The 18,728-nt window shown below is 40.8% G+C and overlaps 1 pseudogene across 1 annotated transcript; it reads left to right on the top strand.

The window, feature by feature from the left end:
* Nucleotides 1–211: 211 nt before the first annotated feature.
* Nucleotides 212–12,746, top strand: LOC308104037 (myosin heavy chain, fast skeletal muscle-like; annotated as a pseudogene). Its single transcript has 32 exons — nucleotides 212–418; nucleotides 507–650; nucleotides 861–1,017; nucleotides 1,151–1,178; nucleotides 1,267–1,375; nucleotides 1,504–1,596; nucleotides 1,685–1,748; nucleotides 1,948–2,046; nucleotides 2,130–2,233; nucleotides 2,758–2,896; nucleotides 3,745–3,863; nucleotides 4,818–4,967; nucleotides 5,061–5,231; nucleotides 5,709–6,012; nucleotides 6,382–6,446; nucleotides 6,750–6,837; nucleotides 6,949–7,066; nucleotides 7,152–7,275; nucleotides 7,373–7,509; nucleotides 7,668–7,923; nucleotides 8,103–8,345; nucleotides 8,699–8,875; nucleotides 8,968–9,113; nucleotides 9,198–9,288; nucleotides 9,376–9,765; nucleotides 10,529–10,655; nucleotides 10,805–10,923; nucleotides 11,021–11,217; nucleotides 11,681–11,864; nucleotides 12,001–12,166; nucleotides 12,324–12,448; nucleotides 12,554–12,746. The product of its transcript is annotated as a myosin heavy chain, fast skeletal muscle-like (transcript).
* Nucleotides 12,747–18,728: the final 5,982 nt, after the last annotated feature.

Here is an 18,728-nt window from a genome sequence, read left to right as displayed (position 1 = left end):
ATGAATATAAATTGTATTGAATTCTTCAACTCATGTTAATGTGTTTCTTTCACACTTAGGGGTTGCACACAAGGTTTCACTGCTACTCGTAGAGGGAAAAAGTGAGTGTTAAGCTATAACCATAAGACTAGTCATACAATTATCTGCTTGGATCTCAAGTCAGCAAAGGCATCAACACCATCTATTTGTCTGTCTACAGAAAGCCGCCACCATGAGTACGGACGCAGAGATGGAGCAGTATGGCAAGGCCGCCATTTACCTCCGTAAGCCAGAAAAGGAGAGAATGGCAGCTCAAAGTGCGCCCTTTGATGCCAAATCTGCAGCATTTGTAACTGATGTTAAGGAGCTGTACGTCAAGTGTAAAATCCTAAAGAAGGACGGTGACAAAGTCACTGTGGAAACGCTTGAGACGAAGGAGGTACGTAGGTAGAGGTGGATCTGAAATAAAATAGTGTCACAGTACAACTGTATTTGCAAAACATTCTAAAGTTGTTGTTTTTTTTTAGGAAAGAGTTGCAAAGGAGGCTGATGTCACCCCTATGAACCCTCCCAAGTATGACAAAATTGAGGATATGGCCATGATGACCCACCTCAGTGAAGCCACTGTCCTGTATAACCTCAAAGAGCGTTATGCAGCATGGATGATCTATGTAAGGTTTTCTACATGCTGAGAACAGTTGTTGCACCTGTAAAGAAAAGAAAGACAAATATAGAGCACACGTTATATCATCAAGTGAAATCCATAGACAAAATACAAACAAACTAATGGTTCTGAAGTTAACTTGTCCGTTGTCCCAGATATGTGGCATGGTCAGTGCTATGTTGTATGATGTTAATGTTCTCTCTCTTCTCCCCTTCAGACCTACTCTGGCTTGTTTTGTGCAACTGTGAACCCCTACAAGTGGCTCCCAGTGTATGACCAGGAGGTTGTAAATGCCTACAGAGGCAAGAAGCGTATTGAGGCTCCACCCCACATCTTCTCTGTCTCTGACAACGCTTATCAGTTCATGCTGATGGGTATGTACTAGTCAGGACAATGTACAAAATAAATAAAAAAAATAGCACAATATATATATATATATATATATATATATAACTATAATGGTTTTGTCCTGTATCCGTGACTAAAAGTTTGCTTTACATTTTACAGATAAAGAGAACCAGTCTGTCCTGATCACGTAAGTTTCCCATCTATAGGCTTTAAAAAAAAGAAGATTGTACACAAATTCACTAACTGCATTTCTCTGAATGTGTATTTATAACCAGTGGAGAATCCGGTGCTGGAAAGACTGTGAACACCAAGCGTGTCATCCAGTACTTTGCAACAGCTAGTTCTGGTGGAGAGAAATCGGCGGCCGACAGCGGTAAAATCAAGGTATGTGTACAGGTTTTTTTAAACAAAAAATGTTTTTGAACATAAAGCGTTCATATGCAATATAGCAATTCAATTTCAAAAATAATTCTGACCAAATTTTAAATTGGGCAATGTCTAAAACATTCTAGGGGTCACTGGAGGATCAGATTATTGCAGCCAATCCCTTGCTGGAATCCTATGGTAATGCCAAGACTGTGAGGAATGACAACTCCTCTCGCTTTGTAAGTACTGTATAAATAATGAAATTGTATGAGGAAACCTATAATAATTCCATAATGTAGATGCAACTCATTGTGCTATATCAAACAGGGTAAATTCATCAGAATCCATTTCGGCACAACGGGTAAACTGGCCAGTGCTGATATTGAGACATGTAAGTATGAAGTTCACAGATGATAAATTATATGCGTTAATTTGAGGATTACATTTTGAGTTATCTACAACCCATATAGATTATTATTATTGTTATAATTATAATTGTAATTGTAATTATAATTATAATAATACTCATTTTTATTATTATTATTATCACTATTATTAGTATTATTATGAGTTATGTACAACCCATATAGATCTGCTGGAGAAGTCTAGAGTGACCTATCAGCTTCCTGCAGAGAGAGGTTACCACATCTTTTTCCAGATGATGACCAACCACAAACCTGAGATTATTGGTAAGTGGAATTACTGATGATGCAGTGAGAACATAAATGAATGAATAAAAACACATGTTCACCCTTTTTTAATTCCTTTTAAGAAATGTGTCTGATCACCACCAACCCCTACGACTTCCCGTTGATCAGCATGGGTCAGATCACTGTGGCCAGCATTGATGACAAAGCGGAGCTGGACGCTACTGATGTCAGTGAACATTTTTGTTTTTTTTAATACTCACTATACTGTGAACTCTGCAAAATGTATTTTATAAAGCAGCAGTGGTTCTTTTCAGGGCGGTACCCCCCAAACTAATCCCCCCCCACCCTGACAAGCGCTTGGAATTGTAGCAGTTGAGGCATTACATTTAGTTTGACTCGGTTCCACAGATAAATATTGTGAAAATAGCCGATCTACATGTTTTCACATTCTTTACCTCTTTCTTAGGTAATATTCGACAATTTGTCCAATGTTTGACAATTTGTATAGTATAGTTTGTTGATTACTGTTGACGCAGTAATGGTCTTAGGCCTATTTGTTTTATTTCAATGTATTTATTTTATAGGTCTTAAAAGTCCTTAAATTGTCACTTTAGAAATGTGCAGATACAATGTATACACTTACTGTAATTTAGTTTGTTAACTGTTGAGTTGTACACAGTTCTAAACGATGTTTGTTAATCTAATGTTTAATCTAAATCTTTTGAATACATCTCTGCTTATTGACATCAGGAGGCTATTGACATCCTGGGCTTCAACGGTGAGGAAAAGCAGATGATCTACAAGTTCACCGGTGCAGTGATGCATCATGGTGTCATGAGGTTCAAACAGAAGCAGCGTGAGGAACAGGCAGAACCTGACGGCACGGAGGGTGAGCTGATCTTTATTATTATTATTATGATTATTTTTATTATCACGGAGGGTGAGCTGCATCTTCAACTAAGGAATGAAAGTAATGCATACTTTGTCACAAGTATTGTATTTACTTATATTCTAAATGAACTAAGCTAAATATATTTTCAATATATATATATATATTTTTTTTTTTATATTATACTGTTTACGGTGGCACGGTGGCTCAGTTGGTAGCGCTGTCGCCTCACAGCTAGAAGGTCCTGGGTTTGATTCCCGCCGTGGGCGCTGGGGGCATGTTCTCTCCTCCGCGTCATCAGTGCCCATACCCTAGGTGGGGTTGGTGAAAGGGCCTTTCTGTGTGGAGTTTGCATGTTCTCCCCGTGTCCCCTAGGGTAGGTACCCTCACAAAAAACATTCAGTAATCTGGTCTCTAAACTGCCCCCACCTGGTCAGCCAGGGCGCCCGATGGAGGGGGAAGGAACTTGTTGGAATAACGTGTTCCTTCCACGCGCTACATCCTACCAGGGAAACTCCCCCCTGTCAGGTGATAAGAAGTGGCCTGCTCACTCCTCATGCATTGAAGGAAGCATGAGCTCAGTTCAGGGCTCTCCCCAAGCTGGCAGAGGGAGAGTAGTGCCCAGGATTACAGTTTAGGCAATTGACACTGGGTGAAAAAAACTGGTTACAAAAATCGTGGGATCAAAAAAGAAAAAAAATATATAGGCTACTATATACTATTTAGACTGATGATTATGATCCTAGATTACTATCTCTATGCATTTGACGTATTTGAAGTCAAACTCTGGATTAAAAGAGTCTGCTAAATGTCTAATTTGTAAATTGCAAATTGTTTGAACATTTCAGAGGCTGACAAGATTGGCTACCTGTTGGGTATAAACTCAGCAGAGATGCTTAAGGCGTATTGCTACCCCAGAGTGAAAGTCGGAAACGAGTATGTCACTAAGGGACAAACTGTGCCACAGGTGAGTAAATTACATTATTTTCATGTTCTGATACACACCTTATATTCTCAACACAGCGTACCAAAATAACTCTAATATCTTTTTGAGTTGTGTCTTAAATCAGCTTCTGTAGATAAAATGATCTTCCAACATTATTCAAATTCATTTCTATTTATTTATTTAGTATATGAAGAGAATACAAAATATACCACTCTGCAGAAACATGTGCAGCTCCATGCACCTCTGACACATTATTTTAACAGTATTGTCATATCTGTAAAACACACACACACACGAGCGCGCACACACACACACACACACACACACACACACACACACACACACACACACACACACACACACACACACACACACACACACACACACACACACACACACACACACACACACACACACACACACACACACACACACACATTGTGTATCCAACCATACAAACACACTCAGATCAGCTAACACAGGGAAGCTGTCAGATAAGAACCTTTCCTAAAACTCTATCTCTATCTCCCTTCTGGCTTCCAAACTGTGGAACGAACTCCCCATTGCAGTTAGAACTTCAGACTCACTCCCAATCTTCCGCCGTAATCTCACCTCTGAAGACTCACCTCTTCAGAATTCACCTTAGCCCGTATCACTTTCCATAGCCTTGACGACCTTGCAGGCTTATGCAAAGGCTAACATGTCATTTAGATAGCATGTATACAGATGCCAGGTTCATTTGTAGACCTGGCATCCTATAGTGTGTATAGTTTCAATGTAGCCTACAGATTACTGATTTTTTTTTAAATATTATACTTAGACTTGGTTTACCTATGATCCTAGATTGCTATGCATTTGATGTATTACCTCATGTTTTCCTTGCTTACTGTAATCGCTCTGGATTAAGAGTGTCTGCTAAATGCCTGAATTCTTAATTGTAAATTGTGTAATTCACACCCCTACCTATGTCCTTAGGTAATGAACTCAGTCGGTGCCTTGGCCAAGTCCCTCTATGAGAAGGAGTTCTTCTGGATGGTCATTAGGATCAACGAGATGCTGGACACCAAGCAGCAGAGAAACTTCTACATTGGTGTGCTGGACATCGCTGGTTTTGAAATCTTTGATGTAAGCATGGACTTTTTTTAAGTGGGAGACTAATTATTTTTGTCACAATTACACAATGACAAGAGATTGGGCTAATGATATTTCCACTTACAGTTCAACACCCTGGAGCAGCTGTGCATCAACTTCACCAATGAGAAACTGCAACAGTTTTTCAACCACACCATGTTTGTTCTGGAACAAGAAGAGTACAAAAAAGAAGGCATCCCCTGGGATCTCATTGACTTCGGCATGGATCTGGCTGTCTGCATTGAGCTCATTGAGAAGGTATGTACATGGACTTGGCTGTCTGCATTGAGCTCATTGAGAAGGTATACTAGTATTATTATATGATATTATATTATATTATGTTATATTATATTATATTATATTATATTATATTATATTATATTATTATATATTATTATGGACCTGGCTGTCTGCATTGAGCTCATTGAGAAGATATACTATTATTATATTATTATATATTATCATAGACTTGGCTGTCTGCATTGAGCTAATTGAGAAGGTATATTATATAATAATATAATATAATATAATATAATATAATATAATATTATATTATATTATATTATATTATATTATATTATATTATATTATATTATATTACATTATATTATATTATTATCATGGACTTGGCTATCTGCATATAGCTCATTGAGAAGGTGTACAATTATGTTGTGCTTTAATGGACATGATGTTAATATTGTTTTTGTCATTTTCTCTTTTGTCTCCTTTACAAAGCCCTTGGGCATCTTCTCCATCCTTGAAGAGCAGTGCATGTTCCCAAAGTCTTCAGACAAAACTTTCGCCGAAAAGTTGCTTGACCAGCATCTTGGTAAGAACAAGGCCTTTGAGAAGCCCAAGCCTGCCAAAGGCAAGGGTGAGGCCCACTTCTCCCTGGTCCACTACGCTGGAACTGTGGACTACAGCATCACAGGCTGGCTTGAGAAGAACAAGGACCCCCTGAACGACTCTGTCATTCAGCTGTTCCAGAAGTCTTCAGTTAAACTGCTGGCTGTGTTCTATCCCCCACCTGAGCCTGAAGGTATGTTTATTAATCTCTGTGACACCAAACAATGACTCGACAAGGACTGACTGGGGAACAAGACTAATATACACATGGACTGATTACACATGAGATACAGCTTGGGGAGACATGGACATAGAACCATGAAAACTAGAACAAGAACATAACACATAGAAATACAAGACCTAGACAAGACAGGCAAAGTCTGTGACTGTGACCCCCCCTCAGCCCCTTTCCCTGCCTGCATGTACCTGTGCTCTCAAGCTCTTGTTCCCTCTATACATTCCTCTCGTCTCCCTTTTATCATCGACATTGTGGGACCTTGGTCGTTGAAAATTTGCTATATAAAGAAACGTTTTAATGTATGTTTCTAACTAATATGAACAGATAACACAAAGAAGGGAGGAAAGAAGAAGGGTGGTTCCATGCAGACTGTGTCTAGTGCTTTCAGGGTAAGAATATTTATTCATTATTGTTATTGTTATTATATTCCTGTAAGAATGACGTATTTTTATTATCAACATTATATCCATGTAAGAAATAGGCACGTCTCTTCATGTTGGAATTAAACAATTTCTGTATCACAAGTTGTGAGCTGGTAGATCAGCATCTTTAAATGGCTGAATTATAAAATAAGGCTTAAGTGGTTCATGTATATTTTAGGACAATCTAAATCTGTAAAGTAGCCTAACTAGTATCTAAAGGAGAACGTTTTACTAATAATAAGCCTACTTGGCTCTTTTATGTCTCAATAGGCGAACTTGGGGATGCTGATGACGAACTTGAGGAGCACTCATCCTCACTTTGTGCGTTGCCTGATTCCCAACGAGTCCAAGACTCCAGGTAAACATAGCAAATACAAATGTAAACAATGATTGTGAGGTGGTCATTTAATGAAACCTGGCCAGTGTGTAGCTATGTTGTCCTAATAATAATGGAGGAACACCTTTACAGGCCTGATGGAGAATTTCCTGGTCATCCATCAGCTAAGGTGTAACGGTGTGCTGGAGGGCATCAGAATCTGTAGAAAGGGCTTCCCAAGCAGAATCCCATATGCTGACTTCAAGCAGAGGTAATCATTCCTTTTTCCAGCAGCTTTTATTTCCAAACCCATTAACGGGAGGCACGCAAAATGACCATGAACTTCTGAAAAACAGGTACAAAGTACTGAATGCCAGCGCATGTCCCGAAGGCGCGTTCATGGACAACAAGAAAGCCTCTGAGAAGCTGCTTGGGTCCATTGATGTTCCCGTTGATGAGTACAAGTTTGGACACACCAAGGTAAACACACTGTGAACCTGGTTTAAAATTATCAAGAGAGGACTAAAAGTTGATTTTACAGTTCTTTTAGTTACAGTGTTTGTAACATTGTGTTCAGGTGTTCTTCAAAGCTGGTCTGCTGGGTACGCTGGAGGAGATGCGAGATGAAAAGCTGTTTGCTCTGGTCACCATGACTCAGGCTCTCGGACGAGCTTACCTCATGAGGAAGCAGTTTGTTAAGATGATGGCTACCAGGTACTTTGAAACCATCATTTATTCAATATTTATTATCATTTGTAAGTACACTTACTGTTCAATACAATTTTGTTATAGTGTAAAATCACTACATTAAAAGCGTATACTTCTTCTATCACTGTCCACAATCATGACACACTTCAACCGTTTTTCCACAGAGACGCCGTTTTCACCATCCAGTTCAACCTCCGCTCGTTCGTCGCTGTGAAGCACTGGCCATGGATGAAGGTCTACTACAAGATCAAGCCTCTTCTGCAGAGCGCTGAGACTGAGAAGGAATTGGCCAACATGAAGGAGAACTACGAGAAGATGACGACTGACCTCTCTACTGCCCTGGCCAAGAAGAAGGACCTAGAGGAGAAGATGGTGGCTCTGATACAGGAGAAAAATAACCTTTCCCTGGCAGCATCATCAGTAAGCAGGCTAAACTGGACATTTTACAAGTCCCTCCCTCAGATCACAAAGCTGTGCTTTCTCACACTATGCTCCCTAAGAGTCTGTACCCCCCAACAGGCAACTGCAAAAGTACGTCTTGACCAGAACAAATGCTGACATGCTTGTGTGTTTTATTTTAATTTTTCATTGGCCACTAGGGAGATGAAGCATTGAATGATGCTGAGGAGAGATGTGAGGGTCTTATTAAAAGTAAGATCCAGTTGGAGGCAAAGCTCAAAGAGACGACTGAGAGACTGGAGGACGAGGAGGAGATCAACGCTGAACTGACCGCCAAGAAGAGGAAGCTGGAGGATGAATGCTCTGAGCTCAAGAAGGACATTGATGACCTGGAGCTCACCTTGGCCAAAGTGGAGAAGGAGAAGCATGCCACTGAAAACAAGGTATAGATTATACACTCTCTGGGGTTTTATCAAGTTAGTAGTCGTTGCTGTCGGGCAGAAACCTTCTATCTCCATATTTAAACCTTTTGTGTTTTTTGTAAATTAACGTCCTACTTGATCATACTGCAGCGTCACACACACACACACACACACACACACACACACACACACACACACACACACACACACACACACACAAAATAGCAGATCTGCTACTTTTGCTATTTGTGCAATAATGATCTATTTCATGACAGCAAATTCTGTTCTGCTTATATCAGGTGAAGAACCTGACCGAGGAGGTGGCCTCTCAGGATGAGCAAATTATTAACACTGTCTATGTTGGGTTCATTTAGGTGAAGAACCTGACCGAGGAGATGGCCTCTCAGGATGAGGGACTTGCTAAGCTGACCAAGGAGAAAAAGGCCCTCCAAGAGGCACATCAGCAGACCCTGGATGACCTGCAGGCAGAAGAAGACAAAGTCAACACTCTGACCAAGGCCAAGACCAAGCTGGAGCAACAAGTTGATGATGTGAGTTTTACCAAAGGGAATCGGATGTTTGGAACACATTATGTTTATTGTTTCACTGAATGATAATATACAACTCATTTATCATTGTGCAGCTGGAGGGTTCTCTGGAGCAAGAGAAGAAGCTCCGCATGGACCTGGAGAGAACCAAGAGAAAGCTGGAGGGTGATCTGAAACTGGCCCAGGAATCCATAATGGACCTGGAAAATGACAAGCAGCAGTCTGACGAGAAGATAAAGAAGTAATGTGGACCAACAATATGAAATGTCATGGAGAGAAACCACCTGCAGAATGACACTAAAATATGATGTGCTGTGTTCAACAGGAAGGACTTTGAAGTAAGCCAACTTCTGAGTAAGATTGAGGATGAACAATCTTTGGGGGCTCAGCTACAGAAGAAGATCAAAGAACTCCAGGTATTTTTATGTTCTGTAAAATCATTAATAATAAGTGAGAGTGAATTATTACTTTCAGATGTTAATATAAAATCATTAACTTAAAAGGCTCGTATTGAAGAACTGGAAGAAGAGATCGAGGCGGAGCGTGCCGCTCGTGCCAAGGTGGAGAAGCAGAGAGCTGATCTCTCCAGGGAACTTGAGGAGATCAGTGAGAGGCTTGAGGAGGCTGGAGGAGCCACCGCTGCTCAGATTGAGATGAATAAGAAGCGTGAGGCTGAGTTCCAGAAGCTGCGTCGTGACCTTGAAGAGTCCACCCTGCAGCATGAAGCCACTGCCTCTGCTCTCCGTAAGAAACAGGCTGACAGCGTGGCTGAACTGGGTGAGCAGATCGACAACCTCCAGAGAGTCAAGCAGAAACTGGAGAAGGAGAAGAGTGAATACAAGATGGAGATCGATGACCTGTCCAGCAACATGGAGGCTGTTGCTAAGGCAAAGGTATGATGGAATACCTGTGCATAATATAATTATTGAGATTCATTTACATTTTGCCTTTATTTATTCAGAAACGTCATTTGAGTGCAAGCTCTCTTTTCCAATGACGCCCTGATTACAGTACACATAGCATAACATTAAACAAAAATAAATGACAAGATAAATGACATTTCAGATATTCAAAGAATGCAAGTACAAACAGATCTCAGAGCATTTCTCACAAACTGCTTAAAGCGATCGAGTGAAATGAAAATCTCCAATTTGAAAACAGTTCCACGTGTGGGGCATAGTAGTGAAAGGCAGTCTTACCCAGTTCAGATTTAACTGTGGGAATGTTTAAAACAAAGTAATCTTGTTGATTGGTGATTGCATACTCTAAATGTTAATACGTTGTTAAGATAATAAGGCAATTTCTTAACCACTTAAAACCATTATCCGTATTGTGGTAATGCGTCGCTTTGTGAGCTTGTCGTTCGGCTATTTTCAGCAAAAGCTTTCCCAACATTAACAGAAAACGGAAAAGACACTTGTCCTGAGGGACTCCGTTCAACCATATGGGGTTTAAGTGGTTAAGTAAGGCTTTGTAGTTAAAAACAGTGCAGTGATGTTCTCTCCTCATAGCTGATGATGGCCAGTGATGAGTAAGGAAACCATATCCAGTTATAAACAGGAGGGCTGAATGACAGACTGCATCAAGTGGCTTTACTGTTCAAATCAAAGCAATCAGAAAAAAGGATGATTGAATATGTCCAATGTTCATTTACAGGGAAATCTTGAGAAGATGTGCCGCACCCTTGAGGACCAACTTAGTGAAATCAAGGCCAAGAGTGATGAGAACGTTCGCCAGATCAATGATATTGGAGCTCAGAGAGCAAGACTGTTGACAGAGAACGGTAAATGTTCATCTTAAAGTCTACTTTGTCTACATGGTTTGTGGATGGCTTGAGCAAATAATTAGAGATTATGCTTTGATCAACAGTTATCCTGGGATGTTGATGATTTGTTTGAAATGTTTGAAATGAATATTCAAATTTCTAAATAGGTGAGTTTGGTCGTCAACTGGAGGAGAAAGAAGCTCTGGTCTCACAGCTCACCAGAGGCAAGCAGGCCTTTACCCAGCAGATTGAGGAGTTGAAGAGACTCAATGAAGAGGAGGTTAAGGTGAGGAACAGATTTTACCCCTTTTTTTTAGGCCTAGTTTTATATTTTTTTGTAATTTAATTCAGCTGATTATTTTTTGTCCATTTTCTATTGACAGGCAAAGAATGCCCTTGCTCATGCTGTGCAATCAGCTCGCCATGACTGTGACCTTCTGAGGGAGCAGTTTGAGGAGGAACAGGAAGCCAAGGCGGAGCTGCAGCGTGGAATGTCCAAGGCCAACGCTGAGGTGTGTCAGTGGAGGAGCAAGTATGAGACTGATGCTGTCCAACGCACTGAGGAGCTGGAGGAAGCTAAGTAAGTCATCAGTGTTGTAAACCAGTGTTTCTCAAAACTTTTGGTGTGAAGGACCCCCAAATTTATACATATATTTGGCTGCGTACCACCCTCTCCAAAAGTTTTGTGCTAGGGACACCCAGAAGAGAAGATTTATATTAAAATATATTCCAAATTATTCAAAATTTCCCCCAAAAATCCATGAAAATAGCAGATGTACAAGCTCGCAGTGTGGCCCGAATTAAGTGACGCGTTGTGAGCTTGTGGATCTGCTATTTTTAAAAAGCCAACATATAAATGGATAAAGTGTTTAAAATAATTTTGATATTAAATTAACTACTTTTGCTGGGGACCCCGTGGCTCCCAAGGACTCCTGGGGTCCCCGGACCCCACTTTGAGAACCAATGTTTTACACTGTCAGGCACCACTCACTATGCAAAATATTGCCAACATTAATTTGATTCCATTCAACACTGATCAACAGGAAGAAGCTAGCCCAGCGTCTTCAGGAGGCTGAGGAGCAAATCGAGGCTGTGAATTCCAAGTGCGCCTCTCTGGAGAAAACTAAACAGAGACTCCAGGGTGAAGTGGAAGACCTCATGATTGATGTGGAGAGGGCCAATGGTCTGGCTGCCAACCTTGACAAGAAACAGAGGAACTTTGATAAGGTGCTTTGACACTCATTATTTTTAAACAAAAATATTTCTTGCCTCATTAAAGTGTGTTAAATGACACATCATTACAAATCATGTGCAGGTCCTTAAAGTGGGGTAAATGACACATTTCATTACAAATGCTGTGCAGGTCTTGGCAGAATGGAAGCAGAAGCATGAAGAGGGTCAGGCAGAACTGGAAGGAGCTCAGAAAGAGGCTCGTTCTCTCAGCACTGAGTTGTTTAAGATGAAGAACTCCTACGAGGAGTCTCTGGACCAACTGGAGACCATGAAGCGTGAGAATAAGAACCTGCAACGTGAGTCTTTCTCTACTCATTCTTTTAATAACAGTTAGAACAAAAATATTAAATGTTCAAGATCAGTTGTGGATCAGGCTACAACTTTATTCAAATGCAAATACAAAATAGTTGCTGATAGGAAGTTTCCTCATTGATTATTTCCAATCAACTGCAGAGGAGATCTCAGACCTGACTGAACAGATTGGTGAGACTGGAAAGAACATCCATGAGCTGGAGAAATCGAAGAAACAGACAGAGACAGAGAAGTCAGAGATCCAGACAGCCCTGGAGGAAGCTGAGGTAAAATTTTATCAATATTGTCTATATCTTAGATTTATTTCAATACATTCTATATTCAAACAGTGTAGCTGTATATGATGTTACATTTTGATCCTTACATTTTAGGGTACTCTGGAGCACGAGGAGTCCAAGATTCTTCGTGTCCAGCTGGAGCTCAACCAGATCAAGGGTGAGGTCGACAGGAAGCTGGCAGAGAAGGATGAAGAGATGGAACAGATCAAGAGGAACAGCCAGAGGGTGATTGACTCCATGCAGGGAACTCTGGACTCTGAGGTCAGGAGCAGAAACGATGCCCTGAGAATCAAGAAGAAGATGGAGGGAGACCTGAACGAGATGGAGGTTCAGCTGAGCCACGCCAACCGCCAGGCTGCTGAGGCCCAGAAGCAGCTGAGGAACGTCCAGGGACAGCTTAAGGTGCAAAACATATTAGTTAGACACATATTCAAACAATGGAACTGCACTGAACAAGTGACATTCTGATGTTTTTCTTAACATGACCACCTCAAATGTGATTTATTTTAGGATGCCCAACTGCACCTTGACGATGCTCTCAGAAGCCAGGAAGATGTGAAGGAGCAAGGTGCCATGGTGGAGCGTAGGAATGGCCTCATGGTTGCTGAGATTGATGAGCTGAGAGTGGCTCTAGAACAGACAGAGAGAGGCCGCAAAGTGGCTGAGCAAGAACTGGTAGATGCTAGTGAGCGTGCTGGACTGTTGCACTCTCAGGTACGCAAAGAAAAAGAAAAGAAAAAAACAATATTCAGAATTTAAAACATATTTACATCATGCTTACTTACATTGTTCAACTGAATCTTTATTTTAGAACACAAGCCTTTTGAACACCAAGAAGAAGATTGAGACTGACCTGATCCAGGTCCAAGGTGAAGTGGACGACAGTGTTCAAGAAGCAAGGAATGCTGAGGAGAAGGCCAAGAAAGCCATCACTGATGTACGTTAGGATGCCCTACCCTTATCTATTAGATATCCTCATCTCATGCTTCATATTAACATACAATACAATGTAAACATGACTTTCCAGGCTGCTATGATGGCCGAGGAGCTGAAGAAGGAGCAGGACACTAGTTCTCACCTGGAGAGGATGAAGAAGAACCTGGAGGTCACAGTTAAGGACCTGCAGCACCGTCTAGATGAGGCTGAGAACCTGGCAATGAAGGGAGGCAAGAAGCAGCTCCAGAAACTGGAGGGCAGGGTAAGATGTAGTTTACTTCAACACAGCTTATAGTCTATAGATGATGACATAAGAAGAAATAACCTCATAATGTACAATTCAATTGTGAAGGTGCGTGAGCTGGAGGCAGAGATTGAAGGTGCACAGAGAGGCGGAGCCGACGCTATTAAAGGTGTCCGCAAGTACGAGAGGAGAGTGAAGGAGCTGACATACCAGGTACTGTATACCATGTTCACTTTAATGACCATCATGCCTCTGACAAAATTAATAGATTGCATGAGCATACAACTATGAATGTTATGAATTCACTCTGACTTTAGACTGAAGAGGACAAGAAGAATCTTGGCAGGCTTCAGGATCTGGTAGACAAGCTGCAGATGAAGGTGAAGGGCTACAAGAGACAATCTGAGGAAGCGGTAAGTAAATATACATGGTGATGAATTTTCACTTGTGGCTACCATGGGTATAGTACGGTTGGCATAGTGTAACTAAGACATAATAGGAATCAGTTATGTGAAAGATAATGCCGGTATAATGTGACGATAACCAACAGCAGGGCATGTTTCAGTGTCCATCTCGCTGCTTTCCACGAGTGGCACATAGAATCTCTATAGTGCAGTGCTTCTGCAGTATAGTATGGCATCCGCACCGCAGGGAAGCTGTTACTGTAACACGGGTGCTGAAAAGAAAGGCAAGCTGTTCCACAACAATGCACACGCTGCAGACGCAGGATGTGTGTTTCAGAGCCATGATCGCGCCGTTCCAATGTCAACGTGTCCATGCTCATTCATGTGGTCCCAAGGCACTCATGAACATGCTTCATGGGCCATTGTATTAGCCACAACCACACTTTACAATTTCCTGAAATTGTCTCGTTTGGACTATAATTGCAAGATGCTCTTTTCAAATATTGAGGCTTTGAACCATCTCTATCATATTGTAGGAGGAATCAGCCAACACTCACCTGTCCAAGTGTAGAAAGGTTCAGCATGAGCTGGAGGAGGCTGAAGAGCGTGCTGACATTGCTGAATCCCAGGTTAACAAGATGAGAGCTAAAGGTCGTGACGCCAAGGTAAATACATGTGCAATATAAGATGATTATCTTTAACTAAGATTTTACTGAAGTTTATTGTTCAATATCTAATAGTATATTTCTATTTTTACAGGGAAAAGATGCTGCTGAATGAGTTCCACAATTCAAGTCACCATAAAAAGTCATAAAATATGACCCATTGTATTCAATAAAGGTGGCAACAAAATAATTATGTTTCACTGTCTCGTCAATCACTTTTTATTGTCAGGTTTGTCAGATTATTCTGGTTCCAACTCACATGTCCGCTATATACTATTTTGTAAACCCATTGCAAAGTAAAACAATAATAAATATAGCTGCAAGCAGCGATACGCGGGGCCAAGGAATGCAGAGAGAAAAAAAGAAAGAAGCAATGATAAGTAATATGCACAATAAGCCATAGAAACATAGAAGACTGAACTTGAGAGAAAGAAGACCATGCAATTAACAAATGAGCATTTTAAACCCTCTCTAACCCTAACCTCAGTAAAACTATGCCAACCCCTAACCTCAAGAATACTATGCGTAAGCCTACGAATGCCAAATCATGATCACCTCAACACATTGTTGGGGACAGGGATCGACCCAGTGACCTCCGGACTCATAGGCTGCCTTTCTACTCATTGAGCTAGAACTATGGTACTGTAGCTTTGGTAGTGTCTGTTGATATAAGTATTTCCGTCCCTGATGAACCAAGCCTCTGTTTTGCTAACTACTCTAGATCACTGGTTCCCTAACCATCTACCTATAGAGAAATTGTATGTGTCCTCGGAACCGAAACTAGTGAAAGTAGCCAATCTACAAGCTCAGAAACACGTTGCTATCTGAAAAGTTGTGAGATTGTAGATCGGCTTTCATTCACAATGAAGTATGTCATACATTGAAAAAACATACTCTCAAATAAGCATTTCATGTTATCTTTAACAATTTTACATGTATTCATTGATACAGTCATGTTATTTGCAATGCACTTTAAATGAAGTGAGGCTTGAACTGGCGACCTTGTGGTTGTCAGGCAGATGTTGTAGAGAGAAGCCATTGGACCAACAGACCTGAACTGGTGAAAAAGGAGCTCACACAGATGACACAGTTTCACGCAAATTGCTCAAAAATCCTGGATTTAAGTGTTTTTCAAACTGCTCAAAATTGCGGACAATCTAAGGGCGGAGTTTACTGGTCAAAGTGATAGATGTGTTCCTCATGAGTCAAGGCACATGTGTAAGCAAGTTTCACGGCTGTCGGCCAAACAAGGCATGACTTTTGCCTGTTTAAAGTCTGCATTTTCAAAAAATTGCTATAGCGCCCCCTTTTGACCAATTGGAGTAAGATTGGTTTCAGTGATATTTGGAATGACCCTCTACATTACTGTAAAGTTTGTGAGTCTGCATGTATGTGTTAGGGGATAAAACTGCAATAGTTAAAACCTACTGGATCTCCTCCTGGGATTTTTGAGCAATCTGCACGAAACTTTTTACACATGAACTTTAGACCTATGCCGACAAAACGTTAGTGGCGGATTTTCCATGAGTGAAACAATCAAGCTTTTATGAGCCAATGAATGTTTTTCATATCTTTCAAAATGGTGGGAGATCTAAAGGTCAGAGGTCAAAAGTCAGAGTGTGAAAATTGTTCATCATGAGTAGACACATGATTGTATCGAAGTTTCATGGCTGTAGGTCAAACAGGGCATGAGTTGTACCTGTTCAAAGTTGGCACTTTCAATTGAGTGCTATAGCGCCACCCTTTGACGAATGAGTGTGAGAATTATTTCTTGATAGTTAAATTAAAACGGCAGAAGAAGAAGAAGAAACAGAATAATGCCAATAACAAAACAGAGCCTTGCTCTGCAGAGCCTGAGTCTGCATGTATGTGTTAGGGGATAAAACTGCAATAGTTAAAACCTACTGGATCTCCTCCTGGGATTTTTGAGCAATCTGCACGAAACTTTTTACACATGAACTTTAGACCTATGCCGACAAAATGTTAGTGGCGGATTTTCCATGAGTGAAACAATCAAGCTTTTATGAGCCAATGAATGTTTTTCATATCTTTCAAAATGGTGGGAGATCTAAAGGTCAGAGGTCAAAAGTCAGAGTGTGAAAATTGTTCATCATGAGTAGACACATGATTGTATCGAAGTTTCATGGCTGTAGGTCAAACAGGGCATGAGTTGTACCTGTTCAAAGTTGGCACTTTCAATTGAGTGCTATAGCGCCACCCTTTGACGAATGAGTGTGAGAATTATTTCTTGATAGTTAAATTAAAACGGCAGAAGAAGAAGAAGAAACAGAATAATGCCAATAACAAAACAGAGCCTTGCTCTGCAGAGCCTGACCCGTAATAATGTGTAGGCCTATCCATTTTAGATGTTTTCAATGCAAATCACAGAATGGTTTTCAAGTGCCAAGACCTCGTCAGCATGCTCATAAAACGCTGCTCAGGATCCATCCTGTTGAGAACTGAACATTCCAAATTAAATTTCACAATGGCTACTAAGTGTATTCCATTTGAAGTTGTGAATGAAAATGTCACACATCACACATACTGTATTTAACCAATACAAACATATAAACACACAACCAGATCTCTGGCTCCGTTGGCTTGATCTCAGTGAAACTGTGCACACACACTCCCTGGATGCCAATTCAGAACCTCTGCCCCAATTTTTTTCACATGGGCCTGTTATAGCGCCACCAGGAGGCCGCTTTTTGCAAAACATTTTTTTTGACAGTACTCCTATATATTTTTCCAAACGTCACGCGAATCGGTACACAGTATCTCTATAGTCATTACACGAAACGGCTTTTTCAGATTTTTCATATTCCATCCTGATTGCCTAAAATGGCTTCCAAAGTTTGCAGGAGTGCTCCTTTTTGAACACAATGCCTCAAATTATGAACACAGGCAGAGGAAGAAATGCCACTTGAAAATGTTCAAATCAGCCTCATGGTGGCGCTATTACAGGCCGATTAATGTTTTTACCTATAACTGCACCGATCTGTGTACAACTTTGTATGCGCACTCCCTAGAGAACATGGGAAAACCTTTGCCCTGCATTTTTCACATCTGCCTTTTGTAGCGCCACCAGGAGGCCAACTTATATAAAACACATTTTTGGATATTACTCCTTCAGATTTTATCCAAATATCACGCAAATCGCTACACATGCTCTCTATAGTCATGTGATCAAGACGGATCTGTTAGATTTTTCATATTCCATCCTCATTGGCTAAGATTGACATTGACAGTTTGCAGGAGTGGCCCGTTTTGAACAAAATGTTGCAAATCATGAACGCAGCGTCCGATTGCGGTGAAACTTTGCACAAACTTCGCACATTCGCACTACGTTGAGGAACAAATGCCACCCTTTTAACATTGGCCTGTTATAGTGCCACCAGGAGGTCTAATTTAGGAAAAAATTTTTTTAACAAAATGCCTCAAATCATAAATGCAGTGTCCAATTGCCGTGCAAGGCCTAAGAAGAAATAGCACCCTTTTCACATTGGCCTATTGTAGCGCAACCAGGAGACCACAATAACCTACCTGACCTGGCGGAGACCTGTGCTCCGACGAGCACTTTTTCTAGTTTTTTCTCTTTTTCTCTTTCTTCAGACTGCGCTCCAACAGGTGTCACAGGTCAAAGTGAGTCTCAAAAAGCATTCCTCAGCTGTTGCAGGAGTCAGCAGTTGGAGGAAAGAGGACTAGTTATATAGCACAGTATATTATTTGAGTTAATTTAAATGTTTACTTCTCATAAATCCTCGACACCCCGGGCCAGTGTGGGTGCACTACAAATACCGAACCTATGAACCTACATTATATGAGTAAAGCAGATTTGGGTAGAGCTCATTCACTGGACCTTTTCAGGGGCCCAGCTAGTTCCGTGCTCAGCGCTTTTTGATTGATTGAATACTTTTTTAGCACAATTATTAACAGTAAAGGTAGTACAGTCAGAGGAGGTATGCCTGACTATAGTCTATTCATTAAAGCCTCTAGATATGTTTAGGACATTTTAGTAT

The sequence above is a fragment of the Gymnoscopelus braueri genome (assembly GCF_963280865.1).
Source record: "Gymnoscopelus braueri genome assembly, chromosome: 17".
NCBI lineage: Eukaryota > Metazoa > Chordata > Actinopteri > Myctophiformes > Myctophidae > Gymnoscopelus > Gymnoscopelus braueri.
Note: the sequence above shows the minus strand (reverse complement) of the source record. Positions and strands in the feature narration are given on the sequence as shown.